We start from the raw sequence: 25,482 nt of genomic DNA, 5'->3' as shown, positions 1-25,482 counted from the left end.
TTGTGAAATCTCCTATATGAGTTCAATTCAATGCAAGTACTAGGAGAGGATCTTCTAGCACAAATTAAGGCAGGAAAGAAAATAATGACAAATAAGTACAGGTTAGCCCTCTTGTGGGTAAAACACACAGTCCCATGATCCACCCTAATAAAAACCTAAGCTAAATAATGGAAGTATAAGCAATTGCTGTGGAAACAGGTGAAAACCAACAGTAGACTAAGAGAAGAGGAAACATTTAATAGCAGACATGGTAACTCAGCTGAGCTTTGAAAACTAAACAGAATTTTGATGGGCAGTGATCTATAGGCCAGGGTACAGAGCATGAACAAGGGCTTATAGATGTGTTTAAGGAATTAAAGAACTCATCAGGTATGATCATTGAAATGCTTACTAACAGTGATGGTTGTCAATTACTGAGTGCTTACCACACACCAGTTGTTTTATGTCCATTTTCCTACTAACTCCTCACTATGAGCCACAAAAAAATAAGCTATTGTTATTACTATCACCATTTTGAAACAACAAAAAATTCAATAATGTCTTCAGGATAACAAAGCAAGTAAGTGGCAGAGAAGAGATACTGGCCTGAATCGGTCTGGCTTTAGAGCCCAACCTCTAAAATCTCTTTACCCAAGTGTTAGATAATAATGTTCTTATGAAGGACATTAAAAAGTTGAGAGTGACTACTGGCCCATGGAACTGGGTGGAATCCGGTAGCTAAGACTACTAAGTTTTTAAGAGCATTGTATTGTCAAGATTCTGGACTAAAAATAAATGACTATTTAAGACTTAAAACCACAAACATCACTTGGCCCCCAAGTGATGTTTGGCCCCCAAACATCACTTGTCAAGAAAGCTGAGCCAGCTCCCATATAAGGTATATGCCATCTATGCCCACAATATTTGCTGGCCAAGAAGAATAAGGAAAATAGGAGATTATCCCAAAGAACAGAGCCAGAAGCCAGGAAGGATAATTTACGAGAGAAATATTACCAAGGAACAGAATGGAAGCCTCATCAAGGAACATCCAACAATAAGCGCAGGTGAGGCCAGGGGGCTTTGGAATTCCTCCAAACCAGTGATAGCTGTGTAACTCCCATTCTTTTCCAGTCAAAATGGGAATAATAACTAAAATTATCCCAATACTCCTTTCATCACTGACAACCTCAGATGGAGAGGAATTTTTTTGGTAAGTCAGCAAAACAGATTTAAGAAGAATTACAATCTTCAGTTTCCAGTAGTGTTATGGATAGATTCTGAAAGGCTCATCCTCTCAAAATAACTAGATTCTACATAAAACATATGTTTCATTTCATCGCTGAATGCACAGAGGAGAGATTAATTCACAAAGAGAAGATAACACACATGTGTAAACCCCCCCCCCAAAAAAAAACTGAGCTTGAACTAGAGGCATTAGCAGGAAGCACAAAGGAACAAAATGGTTATGCTAAGGGTGAAGTGTTTTATTTGTAAGATTACACTTAATAGCAATTTGGGGTGGAGGATAAATCTGAATTTCATAAAATAAGCTAAGGAGTCGGAAGTGAACTAAAGTGGTCCCCTTACTGGTAGTGCTCCATTTCATAGCAGAAGCAAAATAATTGCAGGTCATCTCTGGATGAGATTATCTTCAAATGAAAATTAGCCTCATATGTTCTTTTAACCAAAGATTACCTGACATACAAGGAAATGAACCACCATAAGAGATAGCAGAAATGAATCAACAGATTTAGACTCTTCTTTCCCCATGGACTAGAGATACTAGAATCAAATTAAGAATTAAAAATATCAGCTTACAAAATTATTTCAAAAATAAGAAGTGGAATGAGAAGACTGCCAAAAATGAATTGGTAGTTTTCAAAATGAACCAAATAACTCCTAGAAATAAAAGTATTTATTATAATACATATTATATAAATAGTATATATTTACTACATATTATTATTGATGGAGATAATATCAATAGAGAATAAGAGTCCCTAATGAGAAAATTTGTTGGGAAGATAGATATAAAGAAATCACTCAGAATGCAGCACAGAAAGGATAGGACATTTGCTTTAAAGTGTAAAATTCATCATTGCTTCTATTTTTTAAATTAAGCTGGAAATTGTAGCTGGAAAAGCAAGACAAAAATTAAAATCAAAGGTCTATTTGATCTATTGACAGGATCATGAAGCAAAGACCTCTCACTAGCAATGGGCATACCTAACAGATATTGGTCTCTAAATGCTATTCTCCATTGAAATAAACCCAGGTTCCTAAGAGAAGTAACAGATTTCAAGAATCCAAAGTTTAGCCCATTTTGTGACAAGATGAGCTTGGGATATCCTGGAATATTCCAGATAGTTACGATTCACACTAAAAGTGACGGCGGGGGAGTGGGGGGTGTGCCTGGGTGGCTCAGTTACTTTAAGCATTTATCTTTGGCTCAATCTTAGGGTTCTGGGGTGAAGCCCTGTGTCTGGCTCCCTGCTCAGCAGGAATTCCTCTTCTCTCTCCCCCTCTGCTCCTTTTGCTTGTGTGCTTCCTCTCTCTCAAATAAATAAAATCTTAAAAAAAAATGATGAGGGCAAGTTATAAGGACACAGGAGCCAGCTTTAGACATCAAAAATATTTAGGCAGTCATGAATTATAAACCACTGAGAGAAAATATAAGGATTCATGAGTTCATTCCTATAAAAAGTACATAGATAAATAAACTAGAATTATTACAGTAAAATATAAAGGAGCTGACTGGTGAATATGGAAGACATGCTGGAGTTAGAAAATTAGCATTTGCAACTATCCTAATAAAGATTGGATCAGGCAAGAAGTATCAATAAATCTTAAATCCATAGGGGAATTCTGGTGAGGAACAGAATATTTACATGGTCTTTATTATTAGTTGCAAGAGAAAAACATAACTAATAGTATTATGGATAAATCAGCACCTTAATTGAGTCATCAAAATTAACATCACCAAGGAAGGGTAGATGAGTATTAGACATTGCCAGATTTCATAGCTTCAGAAAGATACATCACTTATGAAGTGTTCTGGCCAAGGGTGTGTAACCCAAATGCAATCACACGGAAACATTAGGCAAGGCACACTGAGAAATATGCTCTTAAAAATGTATGAGTGGGTAGAAAATAGGCGGGGGGGGGGGGGGGGAGGCGGGCACCAGGGGAAAAGAAACAAAATGCAATGTGGTATCCTGGATTGAAATTTAGAAAAAAAAACTAGGAGTGGAAAAACTGGTGAATCTGAATAAAATCTGTAATAGTATCATACCAATGTTAATTTTTCAGTTTTGACAAATGTACCATAGTTATGGGAGATATTAACATTAGGGGAAATTTTAGGTTTTTTAAAAGATTTTATTTATTTATTCGGGGATCCCTGGGTGGCTCAGCAGTTTAGCGCCTGCATAGGCCCAGGGTGTGATCCTGGAGACCTGGGATCGAGTCCCACATCAGGCTCCCTTCATGGAGCCTGCTTCTCCCTCTGCCTGTGTCTCTGCCTCTGTGTGTGTGTGTGTGTGTGTGTGTGTGTGTGTGTGTGTGTGTGTGTCTCATAAATAAATAAATAAATAAAATCTTTTTAAAAACCAGAAAAATTTTTTGAGTCTCCTGGTGTGGGACTCAATCCCGTTACCCCAGGATCTCAATCAACCTGAGCTAAAGGCAGATGCTCAACCACTGAGCCACCCAGGCATCCCTAGGTTTCAGTTTTTAAAAAACAAAAACAAAAAGCTAAGGAGAATAAACAACTAAATGTAATACCTGACCCTATACCATATCGTGCACTGATAGTATAAAATTTGCTCTAAAAGATATTGGGTTAACTGACAAAAATTGGAATAAGAGTTTTAAAGTATGGTACCAATGTTAAATTCATGGATGTTGATAATTATATTATAGTCAGGTAAGATAATATATGTTTTCTTCAGAAATATCACTGAAGTATTTAGGAAGAATGGCAGGAGCACACAAATGATAAAGTAAATAGGGTAAGATATTAACAATAGATGAATCTGAGTAACAAATATTGAACTGTAATTCTGATATTAACTACCCAGAATTAACAGCACAGTCCTCCACAAGACTGCCCTCAGTTCAGATAGCATCCATAAACTCTCAGGTCCCAGGCCATCTACACTTCTGCACAACTGCCTGTAAATTCAGAAATTCCCACTATCCCTTCAGGTTTGATAATTTACCAAAACAACTCAACAGAACTCAGGAAAACTCCATACTTATAACTGCAATTTTATCATAAAGGATGCAAATTAGGACCAGCCAAATGAAGAGATGCATAGGAAGAGGCCTGAGAGTGCATCAAATGTGAAGTTCCATGTCCTTAGAACATGTCACCGTGCTAGTATGAATTTATAATTACAATCAGGGAGGTTTCTCCTGAGCCAGAGACTTTATTGGGACTTAAGTACATAGATAGGATTGATTGAGGTCAATCATGTGGCCAAAGATTCAATCTCCAGCCTCCTTCCCCTCCCCAGAAGTCAGGCTGTTACCTGACTCAAAAGCCCCATCTAATCACATGATTGGTATTTGTGGACTGGCCAGCCCTGATCCCGACTCATTAACTTATACTCAGGAATCATCCAATGAATAATCAACACTCTCTTATCTCTCAGAAAATGGCATACATTTTTAAAAAGATTTATTTATTTATTTATTTATTTATTTATTTATTTATTTATTTATGAAAGAGAGAGAACATGAGCAGGGGGAGTAGCAGAAGGAGAGGGAGAAGTGTGCTGCCCACAGAGAAGGGACCCCTGACATGGGGCTCGATCATGACCTGAGCTGAAAGCAGATGCTTAACCAACTGAGCCACACAGGCACCCCTCTCTGTTTTGTTTCTTAAATTCTACAAATCAGTGAAACCATATAATAATTGTCTTCCTCTGACTTATTTTGCTCAGCATAATATCCTCCAGTTCCATCCACACTGATGTAAATGGTAAGATGTCATCCTTTTGATGGCTGAGTAATATTCCATTACCATTATTATATTACCTATTCCATAGGTGTGTGTGTGTGTGTATATATATATATATATATAATATTCTTTATCCATTCATCTGTCAATGGACATGGGGACTCTTTCCATAGTTTAGCTATTGCTGGTGTAAACATTGGGTTGCAGGTGCCCCTTCAGATCACAATGTTTGTATCCTTTGAGTAAATACCTAGTAGTGCAATTGCTGGGACATAGGATAGCTCTATTGTTAACTTCTTGAGAAACCTCCATACTGTTTTCCAGAGTGCTATACAAGCTTGCATTCCCATCAGGAGTTTAAGAAAGTTCCCCTTTCTGTGTATCCTCACCAACAGTTGTTGTTTCCTGACTTGTTAATTTTAGCCATTCTGAGTGGGGTGAGGAGGTATCTCATTGTGTTTTTTTTTTTATTTGTATTTCCTTGATGCTGACTGATGTTGAGCATTTTTTTCATGTGTCTGTTGGGCATCTTTTTGTTGTTATAGTGAGAAGGTTTAAGGCTAACTCATAGCAATTTTCAAATATATGATACAGTATTGGTAACTTAGTCATGTTATACAGTAGATTCCCTGGAATTCACCTGTAAGTTTGTACACTTTGACTAACATCAAACATACCCTCCCTCCCCTGGCTAAAAACCAATCTACTTCTATGGAATTCAATGGTTTTAGACTCCACATAGAAGTAATAGCATGCTATCCTTTTCTGTCTAGCTTATTTAACTGAGCACAACACTTTCAAGATCCATCTTTCAGGGACACCTGGGAAGCTCAGCAGTTGAGCGTCTGCCTTTGGCTCAGGGCATGATGCTGGGATCAGGATCGAGTCCTATATTGGGCTCCTTGCAGAGGGCCTGCTTCTTCCTCTGCCTGTGTCTCTGCCTCTCTCTCTCTCTCTCTCTCTGTGTGTGTGTGTGTGTCTCATGAATAAATAAATAAAATATTTATACAAAAAAGATCCATCTTGTCATAAATGGCAAGCTTTCCTTCTTTTTTATGACTGAATATTCTATTGTGTGTGTACATATGGATACATACACACCAATATTCCTTTGGTATCTTTATGGATACTTCTTCTTTATCAGCTGATGGACACTTGAGTGGTTTCCATAATTTGGCTATTGTAGACAATGTTGCTATAAACATTAGAGTACTTGTATCCCTTTGAGTTAGCATTTTTGTATCCTTTGGGTAAGTACCAAAAAGTGCCATTGTTGGATTGTAGGGTAGCTCTATTTTAACTTTTTGAGGAACCTCCATACTGTTTTCCACAGTGGCTGCACCATTTTGCATTTCCACCAATAGTGTAGGAGAATTCCTCTTTCTCCACATCCTTGCCAGCATCTGTTGTTTTGTATGTTGTTGATTTTAGCCATTCTGACAGGTGTGAGGTGATATCTTATTAGAGCTTTGCATATAGCTCCTTTAGATAGCGATTTCATTTCCTTTAGATACATATCCAGAAGTGAGATTGCTGAATCACATGATAGTTCTATTTTTAATTTTTTGAGAAACCAGTTTACATTGCCACCAACAGTGCACAAGGATTTGTTTTTCTCCACATCCTTACCAGCATTTACCTCAACTTTTTGATGATAGTCATTTTAACAGTGTGGGGTGATAGTCTATTGTAGTTTTGATTTGCATTTTCCTGCAAATGAGGATTACTGATGTTGAGCAACTTTTCATGTACTTGGTCATCTGTGGGTCTTTGGAAAAATGTCTATTCAAGTGCTTTACCCATTTTCAAATTAGATTATTCATTTTTTGCTATATGAATTCCTTATATATTTTGAATATTAACTCTTTATTAAATATGTGGTTTGCAAATATTTTCTCCCATTTCCTAGGTTTCCTTTTCACTTTTGTTGATCCTTCCTTCCTCCTTTTTCTTTTTCTTTTTTTTTTTTTTTTTTTTTTTGCTATGTACAAGTTTTTAAGTTGAGACCATCTTGTTTGATTTTCATCTTTGTCAATTGTGCTTTTGATATTTTATCTGAAAAGTGTTGTCAAGATGAGGTCAAGGAGTCTTTTCCTATTTTCTTCAGGATTCTTATGGTTTCAGGTCTTCTGTTCAAGTCTTTAATCCGTTGGGTTTTTTTTTTAAAGGTTTTATTTATTCATTCATGAGAGGCAGAGATATAGGCAAAGGGAGAAGCAGGCTCCTTCTGGGGAGCCTGATGCGAAACTGGATCCCAGGAGCCTAGGATCACAACCTGAGCCAAAGGCAGATCCTCAACCACTGAGCCACCCAGGTGACCCAGTCTTTAATCTGTTTTAACTTTTGTTAATGATGTAACATAGGGGTTCAATTTTATTCTCTTTCATGTGAATATCCAGTTTCCCCCACAACCATTTATTGAAGAGATTGTCCTTTCCCCATTGTAAATTCTTACCTCCTTTGTGGGAAATTAGTTGACTATATATGTGTGGGTTTCTTTCTGGGATAGCCATTCTGTCCCATCAGTCTGTTTTATGCCAACACCATATCATTTGGTCACTATAGCTTTGTAGTGAGATTTGAAATCAGGGAGCCTAATGCTCCAGTTTTGTTCTTTCACAAGGTTGCTTTGGCTTTTGGTGTCTTTGTTGTTTCATAAGAATTTTAGTGTTTTTTTCTAATTCTATAAAAATGCCATTGGAATGTTGACAGGAACTACATTGACTCTACAGATCATAGACAGCATGAACATTTAATATTAACTCTTCTGATCCATGAACATGGGATATCTTTCCATTTAACTGTGTCATCCATTCCTTTCACTGATGTCTTAGTCTGTAGACCTTTCGCTTCCTTGGTTAAATTTATTTCTAAATGGTTTATTGTTTTTGATACTACTGTAAATGGAATTTTTCAGTTTTTCAAATAGTTCATTATTAGCATATAAAAGTGCACCAAATTTTTGTATATTTATTTTGTATCCTGGAACTTTACTGAATTCACTTATTAGTTCTAGCAGGTTTCAGTGAAGTCTCTAGGAATTTTATATCTACAAGATCATGTTATCAGCAAACAGAGCTAGTGCTACTTCTTCCTTTTTGATTTGGATGTCTTTTGAATTTTTTTCTTGCCTACTTGCTCTGGCTAGGACTTCCAGTATTATGTTGAACAGGAATAGTGAGGGGCATCCTTGCCTTATTTCTGATGTTAGGTGAAATGCTTTCAAGCTTTCACCATCGAATATGATGCTACCTGTGGGTTTTTCATATGTGGACTGAAATAGGTTGAGGTACATTCCTTCCATATCCAATTTGTCAAGAGTTTTTATCATGAAGGGATGTTGAATTTAGTTAAATGCTTTTTCTTCATCTATTGAAACCGTCATAGGATTTTTATCTTTCATTCTATTAATATATCGCATTTATTGATTTGCATATGTTGAACCATCCTTGCATCCCAGAATAAATACCATTTGATCACTGTGTAGAATTCTTTTAATGGGCTGTTGAATTTTGTTTCCTAGTATTTTGTTAAGAATTTTTGCATCTATATTCATCAGGGATATTGGACTTTACTTTTTTTTGTAATGTTTTAAATTGCTTTGGAATCAGGATAATGCTGGCCTCCTAAAATGAATTTGAGAGCTCTCCAAATTTTTGGAAGAGTTTTGGAAGAACAGGCATTAATTCTTCTTTAAACATTTGGTAGAATTCACCCATGAAGCCATGTGGCCCTGGATTTTTTTTGTTTGTTTGTTTGTTTGTTTGTTTTGTTTTGTTTTGAGAGGTTTTTGATTTAAAAAAAATTTTTTTTAAATGAGATTTTATTTATTTATTCATGAGAGACACAGAGAGAGAGGCAGAGACAGGCAGAGGGAGAAGCAGGCTCCCCACAGGGAGCCCAATGTGGGATTCAATCCCAGCACCCCAGGATCATGACCTGAGCTGAAGGCAGATGCTCAACCACTGAGCTACCCAGTCATCCCTTGATTTATCATTTAATCTCCTTACTAATTTATTGGTCTACTAAGATTTTCTATTTCCTCACGCTTCAATCTTTGTAGGTTATATGTTTCTAGGCATGTATCCTCTATATACTCTATATAGTATAAAGACTGCTGAGTAAGAATAACCAAAAACATTCACAGGACAGGTATTGTTTATTTATGAATTTAAAAAAAAAAACGTAAGCTATAGAACATTAAAGATCTACATTTAATATACACATTATATGTATATTATATATATACATGTATACCTATTACATATATTTTGATATGTATACATATATTCATTTATACAAATACTATAAACATGTTATATTATAAAGATATCAGTCCTCCTCCAAATTGTCCAGACAGGGTTAATAGTCTAGTTTTTATTGTTGATTTTTAAAAATGTGTGTGTGTGTGTGTGTGTGTGTGTGCACATATAAATGGACAAGCTGAATCTTAAATTTATGTGAAGGAGCAATGAACCAAGTATAACCAAAAGAATAAAAGGACTAGCCCTACCAGGTATTGGGACTTACAATTAAGCCATATTAATTAACAAAATGTATAGTTTGGTGCAGGGATAGATAGAGCAAACGTCAGTAATTACTGTAACAAATAGATGTTTGGGGCTGCAAATAATGGGGGAAACAGTGACTCAAATGGCTGAAGTGATTTAATAAGAAATCCAAAAGCAGAGTTACTTTTAGGGTTGGTTAACTTTATGGTTTGACAGCATCATAAAACAAACAAACAAACAAAAAAAAAAAACCCGGTTTGTTCTGTCTTTCTGTTCTGTTATCCTCAGTGTGGTGGCTTTACCCCTTGGGCTAGTATCCCGTATAGCCACAGATGGCTGTCACAGCTCCAGGCAACATGGCAAGATTCAGTAATGTCTTCCTATGTTATTTTTTTTCTTCCCCTGTTAGAAAACCTTTCTAAAAATCCCCTAAAACATTTACTCTCGTGTCTTCATGGTCCCAGTTGCATCACTCACTCAATTCCCAAGTCAGATATACTCATTCCTGAATCAAATATTGGCAACGGTTTTGAGGTCAGCATTATTGTCTTAGACAATAAGACAGGTAGAATTTCAGGTAGAATGGATGTTGAGATGTCAACCATCAAAACAATTATGTTCATTCTGTTTGATGAGAAAAGAGTTTTTGATGTTATTCTTTAAACTTTTTCACCTCCAAAACTAATGCTGAATTAATCCATCACTAAATGAAACTCAGATGTCTTACCTAAAAACAATCATATTCAATCCTCTCTTTAAATGCATACAGTTGAAAAACTAATGTTTGTTGAGTTTCTACTAAATACCAGATACTGTGCTGAGTACACCATCATATTCAATCCTCACAACTCTCTATTAGTTTCAGTAATTCTCTTTCCAAGGATGAAATGAGGCCTAGGGAAGGAAAAAGACCAAGATTTGCATGGAGTAACCTGTTGAGTAAATAGTAGATCTGAAACTATACACTGACCTTTGAAAGAGGGCCTTATTCTTCAACCCAGCCTGGGGACATATTATAAGTTGAGATACAGACTCATGTACCAAGAGGAGTTGTCAAGTATCTCCCAAGAGTAAGGTTTTCTTCTCCATGAACTATAAGAATAAGGGATATAAATTTCAGAATTCTTAAGACCTACTCTCTACTATCAGATAATGTGTTAGATTCAGAAGAAATAACTCCATCTGTCAAATCAGGCTGAAAGAATTTCAGAAATACAGAAAGTCTATGTAAGGCAAACACTCCTGTTTGTCTCCCTTACTATCCCACTACTACATATTCACAATACTTCTCACACCATATGGGTGGGCATTTCACACATTCTGCAATTCTCTATGACACCAGCTGGGTGTCCAATAATTTGATTCAATTCTTACACCAACTGGAGTTAACACAAAACTCCAAGGTCAAGGGCTCAGTCCTGAGAGACGCTGCCTCCCACTTCAGATGCCAATCCCAAGTAAAACGCTCAAGATTGCCCACAACTTTTGTCTAACTTGGATACAAATCAGAGGTTCCCATGACTACTCCCCCACTGTGGATTCCATTATTCGCTAGAACAAATCACAAAACTCAGGAAAAACTTACCTACATCTACCAGTTTATTAAATAGTAAAGGATATGATAAAGGTTAAGATGAGCACCAAGATGAAGAACTACCTAGGGCAAGGTCCAGAAGAGTCCCAGTCCCTGTGGGGTGGGGTGTGCTGCCCTCCAGCATATAAATGTGTTTATCAAACTAGAAGTTCCCTGAGCCAAAACCGTTGGGATTTTTTTTATTAAGGCTTTCACATGGAGGTATGATCAAATTATCAGCTCCATTCTAAACCCCTCTCTTCTCTCTGAAGAGTGGGGAGCAAGGCTGAAAAATTCCAAGCTTCTAATTATGGCTTGATCTTTCTGGTAAACCGCCCCCCACCCCAGCCCCATTTGGGAACACAGTCACCTCATTAGAAGACTCTACTACCAACCAGGAAGTTCCAAAGAATTAGGAGCCCTAGGTTGGAAACCAGGATCGAAGATCAACCATTAGAACAAATGATACTCTAGTGCTCTTCTCATTTCGGAAATTGTAAGGGTTTCAGCAAGACTATAGGAACTGGGGTCAGAAACTAAATATTAGTACATAAGATTCTCCTAGTGCCCCCACTTACAGGAGTTTAGGGAGCGCTATGCTAGGAACTGGAAGCAGAGCTCTATATTTGTATAGTTATTAGGACTATTAACCTACAGTTTGGCATCCTCATTGTGCCTGCTCATGAAAATCGACTTTCATAAACCTTGGGATACCTTAGCTTCCTTAAAGGGTGCATGCATGAGGAATGTCAACAAACCAAGGGGACAGGGCATCAGATGATGAAGGGCAGAGCAGCAGGGTGGCAGGGGAAAAACTTTGATAAAAAGGTCAACCTGGCAGGTAAGGTAGAAACTGAATAGCCCTGTGCTGCCACGAATCACCAGGCCAGTGGTGCAAGTGTGATGGATAGGCCCCTCTGAGGCTGCCTGTGATTGAAGCCACATTGTCAAAAACAGACAGCAAACCAGGAGAGAGAAGCAAGAAGTTAGATGGTGCTGTCAACATGCCAGGGGATATGCGGCAAGGAGTATGGACCTGCATGAAGAGTGAGGAGAAACAAAGGGGGTGAGGTGGTGGATGAGTTTTTTAAATAGCCTCCAAGGACACCTGTGAGAAGATCTGGGCAATCTGATGTCCTAACAATGATGAGTTTGCAAAAAGAACTCTTATCACCTCCTTATCACCTCCCAGGAAAGGAGGCTCTCTGCTGGGACCTCATCTATAACCCAGGTCGAACCAGCTCAGGGCCCCTACCATCTAGCAAATCCTGGAGACTCCAAGGCAGTGCTCTAGAAGACAAGAGCTGTCTCTCTAGGACCTGAACAGAAGACAAGGTAGAGTTGTGGGCCAGTCCCTCCCCATTCACCCAGGAAGGGCTGCACTCAAGGGCCACTAGGGAGGCTTGGCTTTGTTCTGGAGCAACAGCTAGTAACTCCTGAGAACCGTGGGGCAGCTGCTTCATTAATTTCATCTTAAATTTTACTGTAGAAGGACAAGCCTGTTAGTCTGCAGCAGACCAAGAAATCGAAAAACTCCAGGGGAAAACTAGCCAGTCCAATGTGTTCACAATGTGCTCTGCAAAGTCCTAGGCATTCTGTGACAATATCTCAGGGATACAAGTGGGGAGTAATAGCAGGCAAGGCTCCTAGCCCTGCAGCTTCTCTTCTATGGGTGTCAAGTTACAGCTTCTATTTACCAAGGACTATTATATACATCAGGCAATGTGCTGAGCATTTCCATCTGCTTAGTTCTTATAGCAACTCCAATGCGGATGCTCTTAATGTTCCTATTATGTAGGAGAGGAAACTAAAGCCCAGAGAGGTTAAGTAATTTGCCCAGAGTCACACAGCAAGTAACTGGCAGTGGTGGGATTCGAACAGAGCTCATCGCTACAGGTCCTCTGTAAGACTTCCAGGGTTGGTAGGGTTTTCTCCCCCCCATGCAAAAGAGGGTTTATTCACGGGCAGCCACCTCAAGACTGACAGCCTGAGGTTTATCAAAATCTCTGATGGCAACTCTGAAGAAGTGGGAGTCACTGCTGCACTGCAGTTTACTCTGCCATCTGTTACAATGAGGAGAATATTAAGTATTGACCTCTCGTGGATTAGGCAGGCTTTGTAAGTTTTAAGGATTTAATGTCTCAAAAGTACCTCTTGCAGTAACCTCGAGCACCTTATAGTAACCCTCCTGCAACATCAGGCTTTTTTGCTTTCTCTCACCCAGAGCTGATGAAGGAGCAGAAGCTGATCTGAGGGCTTGCCCCAGACAGTCACCACGGAGGTCAGGCTCAAGAAGAGAAGAAGGAGAGAAATGGGGAGACAGAGGGCTGGGGGTGCAGAGGATAAAGAGAACGCTGGGTAAACATGGGAGACAAATTGATGTTGTCTTTTACACTAAGGAAGGTAACAGTTTGTCTTCTGAAGAGTTGTGGTGTTGTCATGAGACCATTGAAAGACAGCCCGGTTTTTTTTCTCCCTTGCCTATAAGAAGACTCAGTTAAATTTTATATTTGATTTCAATCTATTTCCTTAACTTAGAATTTTGGCAAGCAGCTTTCCCCTGACAATAAAATCCAAAACTATCAAAAATGAGGTAACTATGCCTGGTTATGACCTGGCTTTATATTCTTTTTGGGGAAGTGGGCAGAAAGTAATAAATTATTATGCTAAGATAGAAGAGAGTACACATTGGCCCAGGAAATGTGCTAAAAAGATGGGGTCCTTGCTCACCCTGGATTTTCTCAGAAACAATCCCCACTCCAGGAAACAAAGTCTGAGAAAAAAAAGTTGTTTTTTAAAAATGTTGTATTTAATTTAAAAGTGTTTAAAAATGTTTAAATTAACTTAAAATGTTGATAATACAGGAAGAATCTGAAATAAACATGGAAATTATTAGTATCTGGGTGGTAGGCACATGGCTCTTTTTCTGTGCATTTGAAATATATCAGACTTTTGAAAATAAACTCAAATTGCTGAGAGAGGAGACCAGCTGGCATGAGAATTAGAAGCTCTGGACAGCCTGGCTTTGGGGATATAAACAGCTCATAATTTGAATCTGAAGTCGAGTGAGATTAAGGTAAGGAACAAAACTCTGAACAATCAGGAGGCTGACAATTAAATCATCCAAAGACATTTATAGAGCTCTACTGTATACTTAGGACTTTTCTTGGCATTGGGGACATAAGGTTGAACAGAATAGATGCGGTCCCGAACTCTGAGCTTCTAGTCTAGGGGAAGGCCAGTCAAGGAGTAAACAAATGAGTGAATAGTTATAGACTGTGAGAAGTGTATAACTTGTTATGACAAGTAAGTATATAGTGTTGAGTTAGACAATGATGGGGGTGGGGGGCTTTGCCCATCTTAGACAAGGTGATTACAGATGACCTCTATGAGGAAGTTCTATTTAGCTATGAATCAAAGGAAAAAGAACAAGAGAACAATCCATAGTGAGGTCACCAGATATATATATGCCCTGAAGCAGGATTTGTTGTTTAAGTCCCAGGGCCAGAAGACCACAGTGGCTGGCGTGCATCCTTTGGGAGGGTGAGGAACAGAGATGTGGTTCAAGAAATAGTCAGACGCATTGTTCTGGATACGAGGGAAGGATCTGGCCTTTTTTCCAAAACAGCAGCCACTACACATCTTAGTCACAAAGGACTAGCATGTTCTGAATATACCTTGAAAAAGATCTCTCTGGCTACTAATGTGAAATTATTGACTTGGAGATTGGTAAGAGTGGAGGCAGGAAAATGAAGGAGAATGGGAATAATCTAATTGCAGCCAAATATGGTGGATGGCACTGCCTTTTTTGTACATAAAGTTTTATTGCAACGCTACACTCTCATTTGTTTCTGTGTAGTCTATGGCTGCTCTTGCACTACAACAGCAGAGTTCAAGGGCTGAGGCAGAGGCTCTATGGCCCACAAACCCCAAAATATTGACTATCTGGCCCTTTACAGGAAAGATATGTTTTCCCCTGAGTTTGAAATTTGTGGCACTAGCCCCAAAACTATATGATAATGGCCAATCAGCTTTTTCCAGCAAGAATTATTGAACATCTCCTGTGTGCTGAGGGGAAAGACAGGACCCTGGAAACAAATACTGTGCAAGACCAGATGTCTTCTTTGAGAACTGTTCATCTCATCAGATCCATCCCCTCACTTACCCTTCCATAAGCCGACACCATTCCTTTCTGAAGCTCCAAGTTTGGTTCAAGTCCTAGACTGTCCATAAAGCTTTCCCTGACTTAAACCATACTCCATATTTTCAAACTGCAGCCATAAGTATCTCCTATGTTATATACTTAGCCCCTGATTATGCTGTATATACTGATGGTTTTAGATGACCAAAACATCTTCCCCATGGTTTTGAAAACACGAAATATCCACACGTGGTCCCCTAACCTCTGAGGTACCACTCAAGCCTCTCCTCCATTGAGAAAACTCTAGTTTCAAGGGGACAGCAGTTGGTTCAGGGATAGAACATGACCCTAACAGAACCTTTCCTCCAGGGGCATCTGCCAGAATTAGTGAAAATTATCATCTCTTTTCTTTTCAGTGATGGTACTGAGAGTCTCTAAGCCTAGGATTGCCAACACCCCTGCCAAAGTGCACATTCGGGTAACACACACTTTGCCCACCTTCAATAAGGGGAGAGGTAATGGTGAGAGAAGCAGATGGGAGTCTGATGATTTCCCCTGAGCCCTGCATCTCACAGCACCTCTCATCCTTACTAATGACACAAGCCAATAAATACTTATTGTTTAAGTTGATTGAGTTTCTGCATAAATGACAGAAATACCGAAGGCTATTTCTGCCTTCATCAACTCTGCCAAAAGATGATCAAGTCAGGGCCATTTGGCCATTCTAGAACCCTCCTCCTGGTACCAGAGAAATGCAAATTGCTAGTACACTAAAAGCTGGCTGGTTGGTGGGCACATAGGCCTTTTACACTTTGATCCTGGCTGTGAAGGCTTCACCTACAATTAGACTTTGCTAAGAGTAAATCTAGGGAAGTTCTAATACAAAACCAGGATACTCTACCTTTCATTACCTCTGGCGCTGGCTTGGCTATGAACTTGCTATGGGATCTTAGGTAAGTTCTTGATATCCTCAAATTTTTCCACCTATAAAATAAAGAAAATGGCCTTCCTGAACAACCATCTCCAGGCTGACTCTTGAGTTCAAGTCTGTCTGATTCCTCCAGGAAAATGTGCATTTCTATCCCATCACTTTGGGACAAAGGTGACTTTTCACGGAGCATTATTTGATTTTGTTCTTCAAAATTTAATCTCCGAGCCACATGTAGAAGCAGGAGTCTGCTATTTACATTGGACTTCTTGTTCCACCCAGATTGGGCAGCCTCCACACACCAGGCAGGGACAGGCTAAAGGAAATGGGAACACTTTGTTTTTTACTGTAGTTACATTATGTGTCTCATGAAATACCTTAATAGCTTCTTGAAAAATGTATCAAAAAGTATGAAAAGATTTACAAATATTTTAGAGGCCAGCATGACCTATGATGAATTCAAATGCTGGCTGAAAATGTTGTTTTCTTGTTTTTTCCTATAGAGGCACCTTATTTTTTTTTAGGGGTACCTTATCAAAAAAAAAAAAAAAAAAGATCAAGATGATCTCTGGCAATGGTTTCTTATTTTTGTCCTTAACCACATTTCTCATGAGCTCTGTTAGTCATGGACTAGCCTACCTGTAATATAGGTCAAGATCATCAGAGCGTTTCTGAACTAGGGCACCATTAACATTTTAAATGGAATTTTTCTTTGTGCTTCAAGGTCTCCTGCGTGGCAAGACTTTTACTCTCCCAGCTAAATGCCAGTAGTACAGTCCCCTATCATCGTGACACACAGTCTGAAAAGACTTATTCATTCCTAATAACCTGAAGGGGGCAGGTGCTACCTCCTATCAAGCTCTTATTTTACAAACAAATCAACTGGGGACCAAAGATGTGACAGGATTTTCCAAGATCATACATGTGAGATAGGACTGAAAGAAGAATCTGAAGTCACATATTTTGATATCCAGTCCCAATGATCTTTATACTATCTAAACCCATCTCAGATAGCTGTGGGTTTCAATTTATAGCTGATGCTATTATAAAACTTACAATCAAGCTATTAATATTAATACCAACACCAATCATTACCTTCCAATTATACTTTGATTGCAATTGATACATTCTATACTATAGTTCAGCAAGTTTTATCATATTCATGAGGGTCTTCATTACCATATGTAGCTCATCATACTTGCATTTGTTAGTAGACAAGAAATAGCCTATCAGAATCCAAAAGCAGCCTTCTAATTATTGCTCATTGGCTGGCCCCCAAGGAGCAGAGAGAGGAACTCTTGGGCATTCACCCAGAAGGCAGTGATCAAAAGATTCAGGAACTGAAGAAGCTACTTTGTCCATGAAATTCTAGTATTTCTGACATTTGGAGCACCATTTGGTCAATGCTAAGGTCTTCTCCTGAGTTGCTCCTACTGAGTGATTCCATAAATGGTCTAGAATAAATAGAGGGGGATGAGTCTAAGTTTCTAGCAGTAATCAGGTATTAGGGTGAAATCTGCTCTTCCCCTGTCCATTATACATCCCCAAATCCCACCCTCTTACTAAGTGCCAGAGGAGTTAAACAGGTAAGAAAGATGTTACATTTTTACAGTAACTGGTGTTTTCACTGCACTGTCTTGTTACAATACAGTTGCTGCCAACAAGGATGGAAAACCCTGCTTGATATCATTGGTCTTAGATGCCTCCTCACTCATGCTCATGCACGCCAGATCCATCAATATTATAGGAAGGTGAAAAAGGACAGCGCCTCAGGACTCTATGTTCTCATGGTATTTTCAGAGCAATTCATGAGCCTCTTTTAATGCATTTGCCTCCTCCAAGATGTGCTTCAGACAAGCTCATATGATCAATGATCGAGAGATGCCCGGTCACTTCTTCAGAGTTCGGTAGACCAACAGGTCTGGAGTTGCATTTTAATAGCATCTCTCTTACAATCCAGAGTCCTTTTTTTTCTACAGAAGAAATTTGAAAACAAAAAATAGATTGACTCCAAAGTTTAACTCAAGAACAATGCTAAGGTCCCAAGTTTGTATACTTTTTACCCAAAAGCATTTAAAGCAGTAAATATAATGTCATAGGAATGCCAATTTATAGCTAATAACCACTGAGGGGAAATGAAAAATAAATGTGTGTGTATGTGCACGCAAACCTCAAAAAAAAAATGTAGTAGTGGCAGAGAGTTTTCTTTTTCGTTCTTAGCAGTGTTATTAGAAACTCATTAGGAGTCAATTACCATTTAATTTCTCTACAATTATGGTTTTACTGTCCAAATGTTCCTGCATATCACATAGGCCATTTAAAACTAAAATTTTGCTCCTCCCATCCCGCCACTGCCACCACCAAAAGAGGGTCAATTTTGAAATACAAGTTCCAGAAGTCCCTTTTTTATTTTTGACAATTATCTTCCAGGGAAACCAGAGAAACTAGCCGAGTCCTATAAAAATGCTGGTGGCTAAGCACAAGGATGCCCTCTTAATCTCCCCTCCCTTTGTAAAACTGAGAGTTATCCAAAGTATTTAGCCAAATCCATTCTTCAACAAATATTTGTTGCAAACAAAGAAAAGGCATACAGAAATACTTTGAGCAAGAAAGTAACCCCACATTTGTGAGGCGGGGGGAAAGACCCTAAAAATGCAATTATCTGGCATGCCTTACAGCTAGCCATAACTATTTTAAATTACTTTGTATATGAATATTAGTTACCCCAATAGGAAAATGTGAAACCCAAAATGAAATGCCTAGAAACAATGGAATTATAAATCTGACATTATAGTTGGTAAAGTTATGCAGTACAGAAATGCCTAACTATCCCCCCCCCCCCCCCCACACACACACACATTCTCCCAACTTACCTTCAACTCTTACCTATGAAGCAGGAGTAAAATTGCAAAGTAAAACTTTGTGATGGGGGGCGGGGGTAAATAACTTGGAAGCAAATCAAAATAACAGAATCAGACAACAACCACTAAGACTGATCTTCAACTCAATTATTTGTCCTCCGGGGATGAGGAGCTCTAAGGACACGGTATTGGTAAATACTCTACTGGCATAGATTTGGTCTGCTTAAACATAACATTGCACATTGCTCCTTGCCACTCTTTCATTCTTCTCCTCCCAGGACCCCATCTTTATCTCAAGAGGTCCCAATCTGAAAATATTCAGAGAGAAGGGTGTTGCCTTGTCACAAACTACAGATGGTAAAGAAGATGTTATTTTTGAAAACTCTGTCCACATTTTGTCAAGATTTCCAAGTAAAATGAATCAACTCTATCATTTTGGTGCCAATATTTTTGGCCAATAAAGAAAAAGTCCTCTGACCCTAGATAGTCAAAATTCCTCAAGCAATAGAAAACCCTTTTTGTATTCCCAGGAGACAAATGTTTGTGAGTAGAGATGCCCAGGCAAAGCATACCTTGTGCCTGAGGACCAAATTTTTCTATATAAATATAAATATACAACACATGCATACATATATACACACACAAGTGGAATGATTGTTCAATAAATCTCAAGGGCAGAGTAGAAGATGTTTTGGAAGAGTGGTCATCCGAAATGTTGCAGATGAAAAAGGCAAGACCTAACAAAGATTCTCTCCCTAACCAAATGTCAGACTTCTTAAAGCCCTTTTTCATTAGGCCTCATCCTTGGGCCTTGTTTTCAAGTTCAAGAATCCCTTACCTTGTAGGGGAGCTGATCATCTGATCAAATTCCTCATTCCTCCTTATTCCCAGGTGATACCTGGTCACTCTGGCCCACCTTCAGCAAGACTTCTGTGACATTGACTTAGCCAGGAATTTCCTAATAGTTAATGTCCCATCCACTGACCACACCATGCCCCTCCCCCCCCCATCCCTGCTCCTTTGCTCTGAATCCCCACTGGTTTGTGTTCTATTTGGAATTGACAGTTCTGTACTGAGGTCTGTGGTCCCCTATTGCCGTAGTTCCTGAGTAAATCTGTTTTTATTACTTTCACTACTGTTTAGCTCTGGTTTGTCTTGACAAAAAAAAAAAAAAAAAAAACAGAAGTGCAACAATTTTAAAAAGCTTCCATAGAAAGGCATCTCTGCAGTGGATTGCATGTATGTGAGCACCTTCTCTTTTTTTGTTCTTTTTGGGTTTTTTTTTTTTTTTTTTGCATCAAATGACCTTTAATGTTCAAAAGAGGCATGAATGTAAGTGTGCCTTTTCTTTTTGTTTTCAAATATTAGCTCAAAAATCCTAACTCTGTCTCTTCCACAGAAGGGGGTGATGGCTACATAAATTCAGGGTTTCCTATGGTTCCTATGCTCCAAGTCTTAAAAGTGGCTCTTCTTTATTCAGAGAGGGAAGCAAACTGGGGGAGGGAAATACTATCCCAAGTAACTGATCTAAAAGAAACTGTCAAGGTGGTCAGGTCACTTTGAGCCTAGTTGCTTCAAATTTTTTTCCAACCTAGAAAAAATTCCACTAATTTTTCACTCATCAGTGAGGTTCAGAATGTTACCCTAATAAATCTTTCTCTTCATCATCTTAGCAGCTACTAAGAGTAGAAATAAACATTTGGAAATAGTTTTAACAACAAAATCCAGGGGAGTTATCTGTGATTTGAAAATGAGTCAAGGAAAAAGGAAATTTTTAATGATGTAGGAAATGCAATTCAACCCAGAAAATGCCAATCCCCATGCATTCTGGTTTATTAAAGATGTGGAGCTTGAAATTGTCTTATAGGATAAAAAGCAGTGACATCAACTAGAAAGGCAGTGATGAGCATTTGGATTCTAGCCTCTATTCCTACCATTTTGGCAGAACACAGGGCACTCACAGGAAATGGTAGGAGCTATACTGGGAAAGGAGGGTGAGGGGCAGAATGGACCATCTCCTGGGCAAGGTAAGCCAAAGACTTTGAAGAAAGGGAAGGTCTTGATTGGGGTTGGGATTTAGAAAGCTCTCTGGAAGAGCTGGTCTTTGATGAATTGACAGAGGAAAAACATAATAGACAGAGAACACAGTTTGGAGGCTACTGGGATAGTGCAGATAGCAGGAAGTCGGGGCCTGAACCAGAAAAGCAGCAGGCAGGTGAGAGGATGGATCCCAGAAAGCCCTAGAAGGAGAAGCAAGACAAGAGTCTTGGTTTGGAACACACAGTCTTCCATGAATGGCATTTGGACCAGAACTCTTTGAACAACGGGGTGTGACAGTGAAAATGAGTAACAAGTTATTGGAAATAAAGAACCAGAGAATCAGACCCAGCCAAGATTCACTGAGCTCCTGCCAGGCACCAGGTCCCTTTAACTATATATGAAGTATTGAAACAGAAAATTCATCAATACAATTAAACATATGCCACCCGTTGCAAGAACCAAAAATCCCAAACAGATCTTAGGAGCAGCCCTACTCAGTCAGCCAAGCCTAGAAATGGCTTCATGTAGGTCTCCCTCACTTGGAAAACTCTTGCCCCATGTACTTGGGTTCCTCAGTGGCAGTGTCTGGCTGGTGGCTAGGTTAATCCAATAACCTAGCACCTCTTTCCCGGGTGAGGGTACTGTTAGCTCATAAATGCTGCAGCTGGGCCCAAGGGTCAGCTTGCCCTGACCCTGAGAAGGTTGTAATCTGCTGCTTCCCTTCAGCCCATCTCCTGGTCGGTCATTCCTCTGCCTTGATAATAGCCCCTCCCCTATCTTCTCCCCCATCTTCACAGCTCCCAAGCTGGAAGAAAGGTCTTCCTCTCAGTCAAGATTTCTAAAAGACTCAGACTACAACCCTCAGGCCTATTTCATTTCACTCACTCATCTGGTTTAGGCAACCATGAGCTTTCTTCCCTTTGTCCTATTCTCTACTTAGTAAAACTTCAAGTTAAAAATAATGAAACCATCCTAAGTGCCCAGCAACATTGTGATTGGTTAATAAATTATGGATCCTCCATGCAGTCAAGCACCATTCGACACTTGAAATTCCAACAAAGCTTACCTGCTTATGCAAATATGGAACAATCCCCCCCCCCCCCATTCTCAGTTAAATGAAGAAAAAAGCAAATAATGTGCTTTACCACCATGTGAGCCAGGAAAGGGGCTCTGTGTACTTGTATCAAATAACTCTGGGAGAACACTCTTTTTTAGTTACAAGCAGTCAATCTCAGAACATAGTCTGAGGTTTGTCCCAGTAGGTTTGGGACATACCCAGTAGGTATGTCCCATAAGTTTGTCCCAGTAGTGGGTGAGTTGGAGGAAAACAAAACTTACAAGGAAATGAAAGATTCTAGTCACTACTTGACTTCTATCCTATGGAAATTGGTAAAAACAAGTTTTCTGTTAATGTCTTGTTACCAGGATACCATTTTTCCAATTACTCACAAAGAGCAGAGATTATTAACCCTGTGATTTTATTCCAGCGGGACTATTCAAAATCGCACTTCCTGCCATTCACGGAGGTTAAATAATGAATTACGAATGGCACAATGGTAATGAAATTCTCAGAATGAACTTCTGTAAGCTCCAAATAGGTTTTCTTGGGAGGGTGGAAGGGGGCAAAGAGAGGAAAGGCAAGTATTAATAGTGTGAAGGTCTGATGTACTCAATTTGATTTTGGAGAACAGTAAAAAAGGCCCAGAGCCTCTGAGAATTTACTCTAATTCCACTCAACAAACATGAAGCCACAGTGTCTGGGAGATTTTAGAATTAAATGCAATAGGAACCAATTGCAATGGTGCCTGCTATTGAATTACCTTCGGAAGAGCCTGTTTCGAATTTCCACCAAAATAGGATGTGTCGCCAAACTCTGACCTCAGCAGCTTTCCCTACACGGAAAGAGAATCAGTCTGGAAATGCCTGCCCTGCCTCATTATCCCTTATATTGAGTTCACGGAAGGTGGGCAGGGGCAGCAGAATCTGTGAGGCCCTCAGGTGAGTCCACCAGTTGCAAGTCATTGAGAGATAGAAGGTAGTACAGCCAGTCCTAGGAGTGGCTGAAGGCTGAGTCGGGGCTCTGATTACTTACTACACCAGTAAGCCAAGTAAAAGCCATAGCAGCCCCTGAGAGCTTGTCAAAAATGCAGAATCATGGGCCCTACCCCATACCTTCAGAATCTGCATTTTAACAAGATCCCCAGGTTATTCATATACAATTTGAGTTGCACTAAAGTTAAGTAGCAGTCATGAGAAATACTTGCTGCATTGAATACAAAGCAGCCAGAGGTGGGGGGGCGGGGGGATGGGGGGGTAGGGGGAAGCCCTCCCTTTTCAGCCTAGACTTGCAAAATATTCAAAATGTATTATTTTCTCAAATTTTGGCATGGCACTGATGCTTTGGAAAGATACTCCTGCAGAGAAGCATGGCATCCCTACTTCACCCTGTGCCAAGGGGTGGAAGGAATAGAAAGAATGCAATGAAGGTTCTGAGTTGTAGATCTGACTTCTGGTCACTCTGACTGTTGGAGCATTTGTTCCTCATAAGCCCATTCAGCTCCTCTTCCTCGGGACAGCCTTCCAGCTACTGTTCTCTAATTAAACATCCCAACTCCTCCTAAGACATTATTCCAAATCTCTTCGGTAGGTTCATGTTGTCTTTAAGGAGCAGCACCTGGACTTGAATTCTGTATTCTGGACATGGAAGAGAGCAGAACTTCTCTGTTCTGTGGCTGTTTTGCTGGCTCTCTTTTTCAGAAAGGAAGTGAAAGGAAGGCATGATGGTGCAGGGTGATTTACTGAGGTACAGTTTATGTTCTGTTCTCCTTACTTTGACCCGGTCACAGGACCTTTGTGTTCCCATACTTTTGGGGAGGTTTGCTTTGCAAAATTAAGAGCAGAAGTTGCTCTCAGAATATTCTTGACTCTTGTTTTCCAGGATCTTATACTCCTTGACAGACTTGTGGGGTGGCAGGAAGAGCAGAGAGATGGGATAACCCTTGAAGCAGAATGGTTGAAGCAAAAGAAAAAAAGAAGAGATGCTCCAAGAGTGAAAAAGGGGTGGAGGTAATCCTCAAGGTAGTGGAGACCTTTGCCAGTATGGTGCTTAAGAGAGGTGGCATCCCATGCACCTGGTCATATTAAATTTTCAATAAGCAGTGGATATATTGCTTAGGCTATGGTTTAAAACCTTGAGCTCTAGAGCCAGAACATCTGGGTTTAAACCCTGGTTCTGTGTGAGTCTGTTACCCTGCCAACATTTCAATTTCTTTATCTATAAGATGGGGATAATACATTCTAAGTGCTAATTAACTATTATACATTGAGGAAGTTGACATGAAAACATTTGACAAAATTAAACACATCATAAAAATGTAAGTCATCATTATTAAGTACTTGGTATTTCAGTTGACTTGAAAAGAAATTTCCCCGTTTCTTAAAATAAATTAAACATCTGGATCTAAACATACAGAATTATAACAACAAAAGGAGAGAAAACATTTACATCCACAGATGGAGAATATTACTTATTTGGGCCTAAAAATAACGCAAAACTGCCATATAACTTGGATCCTGTTCCATAAATAATCATAGGAAGATTAAGTGACAGAGTGTTAAAGTACAGTATTCAAAGCTTCTTTTCTGCATATACATCTGAATACGAACATCTTTAAAATTAAAGTTTTCCTTCATCTGCCAGGCGGATGATACAAAGGTCTAATCAATAATTCATCCTGCCAAAGAAACTCATTACTCAGCCAAGGCGATGACGAAAATCCTGTCAAGAAGCCTTGTTTTGGCTAAATAAGACAACTTAATTTAGTGCAAAGTGAATAATCCAAGTCTAAATCATTCATTCTGGGATTAAACATTATGGATTTCTCCATTATATATGCATCCCAGGCCTGGACAAGTATTAACTTCTGTACTGCTTGGCCCAGAAGGATGGCCAACCCAGTGTTCTTGGAGCCTCTTTGAAGCTCCCAGGTCTGCCGGGCAGAACAAAAGCCAAGTAAAGGAGAGTTATGGAGAAGCTGAGAATTTAGAGTTGAAGTCCTCAAAGTCAACCTTTCACATAGTCTGGGTGTCCCCCCCCCATAACTACTCTGAACGCTGGTCATCCCCTTCTATGTGAATACTACTGTGAATGGGGAGTTTACCAGCCATTTTAGTTAAAACTCCTTACATTTAAAATAGCAGAAAACCGAACTCAGACTAGCTTAAGCAAAATGGCGATTTATTTCCTCTTATCCTATAGCATGAACAGCCTAAAATTGTACTTTCGGTCTTGGCATGACCTAGGCTCAACCAATGTCATCAGGGTTTGTTTCTTATTCCCCTATCTGACTTCCACTTCCTCTTAAACAGTCTCCCATTGTGATGGCACAGTGACAGTGGCAGCCTCCCATTCTTTCCTTCACAGTCAGTGGGAAAAGATCAACATCCTGTGTAACTGAAACAAAAGGCTTAGAATTGGGTCTTTGGG

General features: G+C 39.4%; 1 long non-coding RNA gene across 1 annotated transcript; it reads right to left on the bottom strand.

Annotated features, from left to right (window-relative positions):
• Window positions 1-9,092: 9,092 nt before the first annotated feature.
• LOC140632407 (uncharacterized) lies at window positions 9,093-23,248 on the bottom strand. The gene is made up of 3 exons (XR_012029959.1): window positions 17,191-23,248; window positions 16,069-16,151; window positions 9,093-10,545 (listed from the first exon to the last, which is right to left on the bottom strand). It is a non-coding gene; the product is annotated as an uncharacterized lncRNA (long non-coding RNA).
• Window positions 23,249-25,482: the final 2,234 nt, after the last annotated feature.

The sequence above is a fragment of the Canis lupus genome, chromosome 4 (assembly GCF_048164855.1).
Source record: "Canis lupus baileyi chromosome 4, mCanLup2.hap1, whole genome shotgun sequence".
Classification (NCBI taxonomy): domain Eukaryota; kingdom Metazoa; phylum Chordata; class Mammalia; order Carnivora; family Canidae; genus Canis; species Canis lupus.
This window is presented reverse-complemented; position numbering and strand designations above follow the sequence as displayed.